At 48.4% G+C, this 5,807-nt stretch overlaps 1 non-coding gene across 1 annotated transcript; it reads right to left on the reverse strand.

Moving 5' to 3' along the window:
* Window positions 1–5,463: 5,463 nt before the first annotated feature.
* Window positions 5,464–5,537, reverse strand: Trnar-ccu. Its single transcript has one exon. It is a non-coding gene; the product is annotated as a tRNA-Arg (tRNA).
* Window positions 5,538–5,807: the final 270 nt, after the last annotated feature.

Raw genomic sequence — 5,807 nt, forward strand, 5'->3', positions numbered from 1 at the left:
ATGGTTGTTGCCACCAAGAAAGACGGTGAGCTGCGGATTTGCATCGATTCACAAGCACTCAACCAAGCTCTCAAGAGGGAGCGACACCCGTTGCCAATCCTGGAGGATGTGTTGACAGAACTAGCAGAAGCAAGAGTATTCTCTAAGCTTGACCTGCACAACGGATACTGGCACTGCATGCTTGACCCGGAGTCTAGCCTGCTCACGACCTTTCAGACTCCATTCGGACGACACAAGTGGCTTCGACTACCCTTTGGTTTAACAGCTAGCAGCGAAATCTTTCAAAAGCGGCTGCAGACTGCGTTGGACGGCCTAGAAGGTGTCACCTGCGTGGCGGATGACATCATAGTGTACGGAAAGGGCCCCAACAAAGACGTTGCACAGAAGAACCACGACAAGAACCTTCACAGTCTTATGCAGAGGTGTCGTGAACAACGCATTTGCATCAACAAGTCCAAGCTTGAACTGAATGCTGAAGAGATCACTTTCATGGGTCACAAGCTAACATTACGTGCATTGGAGATCGACCCCGAGAAGGTCAAAGCCATTGTCAACATGGATGCACCTTCAGACGTGGGTGGAGTCCTGCGGTTTTTTGGAATGGTGAACTATCTGGCAAGGTTTGTGCCAGGTACGTCCGACATCATGGAGCCGCTCAGGAGACTGACAGCTAAGAATGCAGAGTGGGCGTGGACTAATGAGCAGTACAGAGCATTCAACAAGGTGAAAGAACTGCTGTCTTCACCACCGGTCCTCAAGTTCTATGACCCATACAAGGAACTCTCAATACAGTGTGATGCAAGCGAGAAAGGCTTGGGAGCCGTTCTGCTGCAAGAGGGCTCTCCAATCTGCTATGCCAGCCGAGCTCTGACGGCAACTGAGACTAGGTATGCTCAGATAGAGAAAGAGATGTTGGCCATCTGCTTTGGTCTAAACAAGTTCCACCAGTATACCTTTGGCAGACATACCACTGTGATCTCCGACGACAATCCACTGCAGAGCATCACAAAAAAAAGCCCTGGACAAAGTACCCAAGCGGCTACAAAGCATGTTGCTGCAAGTGCAGAGATACGACTTCACGGTCAAGTACTGCCAAGGCAAACAATTGGTTGTGGCAGATACAATGTCAAGAGCCTAGTTGAAAGACACAGGTTGTGACTCACCTGCAGAGGAAGTCAATGTTGTCTGTTGTCGGCGCATAAAGCCTACAACGCTTGAGACAATCAAGGAACAGTCCCGAAGTGACCAACTGCTGCAAAACCTGACACGATTAATCCTGAAAGGATGGCCAAAAGAGAAGTCAAGTCTTCCGGAAGAAACCTCTGCATACTTCAACTTTCGTGATGAACTTGCAGTTGAGGACGGTGTGGTCTATAAGGGACAGAGAGCAGTCATACCTCTGAGTATGCGTGCTGACATAAAGCAAACCCTCCATGCGTCGCACCTGGGGATAGAGAGCTGCCTTCGAAGGGCAAGGGAAAGTGTCTTTTGGCCCGGAATGAATGCTGAAATCAAGGATTTCATTCGGTCCTGTGAGGTATGCCAGAGGCACAGCCTTGCGCAACTGAAGGAACCTTTGATGCCTCATCGGCAGCCAGCGTATCCATGGGAGAGAGTCGGCACCGACATCATGGAATACAAGAATCGGAACTTCCTCGTGACTGTTGATTACTTCAGCAACTTCTGGGAGGTGCATGAACTGACTTCAACTACAGCTTCTGCAGTCATAAGGAAACTCAAGGCACACTTTGCCAGGTATGGCATACCTGCAGTGCTCATGAGCGACAACGGTCCTCAGTTTTCCACTGCTGAATTTGCTGGGTTTGCTACTCAGTGGCAGTTCACACACAACAGCTCAAGTCCAGGTCATGCCCAATCCAACGGAATAGTTGAATCAACTGTCAAGACCGCAAAGTCGCTTCTCAAGAAGGCCCTGGAGAGTGGTCATGATCCACAGTTGTCTTTTCTGGATCACCGCAACACCCCATGCCATAGCAGAAAGGCAAGCCCAGCACAACTACTGATGGGCAGGAGGACTCGGACCACGCTACCGACAACAAATGCACTCTTGAAGCCACGCACTCTAAACCGACGAACAGAGTGGAAGAACAAGACAAGACGCATGCAAGACTACTACAACAAGACTGCGAGAGAACTTCCAACTTTGAAAAAAAAGGACTTTGTCAGAGTTCAACCGTTTACCCCTGGATCACAATGGGAAAAAGGTACGGTCATGGAACCTGTGACAACCAGATCGTACAACGTAAACATCCACGGCAAAACACTGAGAAGGAACAGGGTACATCTACGACAAGTTCCTGCACCTGGCCAAATGGCAGCAAGCTCAGTGAAGAACCCAACAACTATGCAAGAGGTGACTACTGGCACAGACGCTGCTGATACAGTGTCAGAACCAGCACCAGTCGCACTGCATGAATCAACTAGCAGTCAATCGCCAAAGACGGCGGATGCTAGGAAAGACAGCTCACAAGAACCATCGGTACAGCGCACACCCCGACCTGTTATGAAGAAGCTGTTACCGCGACACCTCAGTGACTTTGTAGTGTCATAGTTGAGACTGTCTTCTTTACCTCAAAGAAAAGAGGATGTTACAATATGTTATAGTTTCGTTCTGACTTTGGTTTCGAAGAGCTATCATCATCATGAGTAGGCAATAAACAGGGCGGTTCAGTAAACATGCAGCCTCGTGGGTCTCCTATAAAAAGACGCACAAAACAATACCCATTTTTTTTTTTGCTTTCAAGTGCAGTGAAGTATGAAGCATTGAACACCACGAGTGAGGCCGGACAGGACGAACGTACACAGATATCTGAATCATGCCCGTGTATTTCAGTATTTCTCTGTCTTGGGATATATGATTCGCCTTCACTGGCTCATTTGGCACATTTCATCGAGCATACTCGATAAAAAAGGCTTCAAGCAAGTGTGTGTCATCCAAGGTGGAGTACTTTGAAGGGGACTAGGATTTCAGGCCTTTCGGCACGCGTTCCTTTTACCCATATAAAAGATTCCAAGTAAATTTCCAAAAATAAGGCGTTGGCAAACATACACGTGCTACTTTCGGTTTAGATTTTTTTTTTTTTTTTTAGGAAAAGTATTGCTGGAGAAGCCATCAGGTGCAGTGCAGAGAACTATGTTCTCGGCGTTCTTTGCTGCTTGAGGCCGGTTCAGGCACTTGCGTTTAAATGCGTTTGACAGCGTTTCGTCGAGAACCGAAAGTGACTCACCGGCACATCTGTGCTTCGTATGAAGCGTGGAATCCAAATCAAGGAATCGCCTTGGCAGGCGATATAAGCAGCAGGGATGCCCTGGTTTCTCGCAGCTGCAATGCAGTCAAGCGCAACTGTCTGAACCAGGCTTCAGATCATTTAGCATACGTATTTCGCGTTCGCTGTAGGTGAAGGCACGGACCCGAAAACGGCAATTCTGCACTGGCCTCTTGGCGGGAGCGCGAGCGCATAGAACGCATATTTGAAAGACAAGCGTTGAGCAGAAACAATTGTAGCGAAAAGAAGAAAACTGAAACAACGCTTTGGGGAGGACCGGCGGACGGGCTTCGCTAGAATCACGTGCGCGCGCTCAGTGTACTCAACATTTACTCAACCGCCGCTGAACTGGCTGAAATCATTCGGATATGCAAAAAGAAAAAAAGAAAATGCATCAGCGTGTTTAGAAAGTTGTGATTGCGAAAATTGGTTTCGATAATTAATACAATTAATGAAACGGGCTTCTGTATACTTGACGTGTAGGCAAGCGAGAAAACGAAACTGATCAAAACGTGATGTGTAGCGACAATTCAATTTGAAAAAAAAAAATGGGTTCTGTGTGTGTTTATACAGTCTAGAACTTGGTCTGCCTCACAGGGGCGACGAGTCTCCCAGCTGTAGATGAGAAATTTAGCCAGTGCGGTACAACCGCTAGCCTGGGGTCTTTAACGTGCATCACGCAGTAGTGATACACGACCGCACGCCGGTACGATGCTCATCCAGATCGAAACGGGCAGGGGTGGGGCAATTCAATTTGATTTATAACCTGCAGTGCACTTTTGCAATGGATTACATTAGAGATACGAGCGCTTTCCTAAGGGCAGTAGAGGAAAATAATATATACGGATAGATCTTGCACAGTTTTTTTGTATTTATGCAAAATATGACAGTGGTCTCCATCCTAACCGGTCACAGAAAATACAGTAGTATATAAGCTGGTGGTGTCGACTAGTCATGTATATAGGAATGTAGAGTGTCAATATCTCATGTTGTACCTTGTGCTGTTTGTGAACGCGTTCATGTATAATGTTGTATGGTGTCTGTTTGTCGCGTTTGTGTGAAGTGTGGTGTGGAAAATGCAGTACGTGCATGTCTGGCGAGGCGCTCAGAGCAAAGGCGGATGGTTTCTTTTTTCTTAGTTTGAGCGCTGTCCGTTAGGTGGCGCGTGTCGCCGCCCAATTCAAGGAGTCGCGCGCTTATGTGTCTACTTATTTAAGTGAAAAACATAGAGCCGCTCCATGGCTCCACGGAGCAGCCACAAAGGGTTCGGTTCTCGGCCTGTCGTGCTCTCGTCTCAGTGGGATCAGTCCCATAGCCAGTTGAATGGGTGTTCCGTGCGGTGAATAGTGCGTGCACAGACGCGGTGGGGATTACCAGGGACTTGAGAGTGGATAATGAACGCTAACAGGTGAGCAGGAGCGTTGAACGATCGGAACCGACGCCGCTTGAATCGGTGATGCCTCGCCTCGCCGCTGTCAACCGAAAACGCCGGATCACTTGCGGCAAGCACGGCAAGCAGATTCTCTGTTCAATAAAGACATCATTTCATTTGTCGCTATACGATTGCTTCTTTGAATGTTTTCTGGCCGCGAAGTAAATGCAGCCGGCTGCGCAAAAGCAGTCGCGGACAAACCCCCTCGAATGCCCCCTCACATCGCCGCCCCTACTCGTAATAGGTGCGGTGCCGGTGCTTCGAGACGTGATTTGGAGTGCTTTAGTGCGCACGGAAGGCAGTGAACGGGCGTGCGCACTTGAGAATCGTATTTTAGCAAAAAGCAGTCCAGCTCGCCAGGCCTTACTCGTATTGCTCCACTGTCGCTTGCCAGCCGCCAGTTGCTTTTGGGGTGCTTACTGTGACTACCTGTTTATTGCACGCCGCGTGACTACCCATGGGGTCGTTAGTATTACTAAAAGGGGGGGGGGGGGGGGGTAGCGATATCTCTGACGGCTTCTGACTACCCCAAATGTAGTACCCTACGACGACCCTTTTGTTGAAAGTGTAGGTCACGTGGTGCAACTTCGTACGCTATATTTTTGGGGAAAATGCACGGACGGGCGGACGGAAAAAATTTCGGGATTGAGGATAGCGTTATAATGAATTTCATTCTTTAATATTAATTTCGGTCATTATCATAATGCTACAGTCACTGTCGCTTCAGCGACCGCAACGAATAGTTACCCTCGACGGGATTCGAACCCGCAATCTTCGGTTCAGGAGACCGATGCCTTATCCCCTTAGGCCACGAGGGCTTCCTGTTCGCGCGGCCTTTATGCCAACACACCATTACAAGACATACAGAACAACGGCAAACTAGACCAACCAAATAGTCCATGGCTAGGCAACGAAGGCCACGTGGCATCATTGAAGTACACAGACCTGATGTAGAAAGTGGCTTGAATTGCTAACGATTTCTGGTCGAGGCTGGACGGCTATTGTGGCAATTTAGTAGTTAAGATAATATTTAGATCGTGCGTCCCACAACTATATTAATCACTTTCTTAGGGCTCGGCTTCATATAA

Source organism: Ixodes scapularis, unplaced genomic scaffold (genome assembly GCF_016920785.2).
Source record: "Ixodes scapularis isolate PalLabHiFi unplaced genomic scaffold, ASM1692078v2 PGA_scaffold4__175_contigs__length_147842914, whole genome shotgun sequence".
In the NCBI taxonomy this organism is placed as follows: Eukaryota; Metazoa; Arthropoda; class Arachnida; order Ixodida; family Ixodidae; genus Ixodes; species Ixodes scapularis.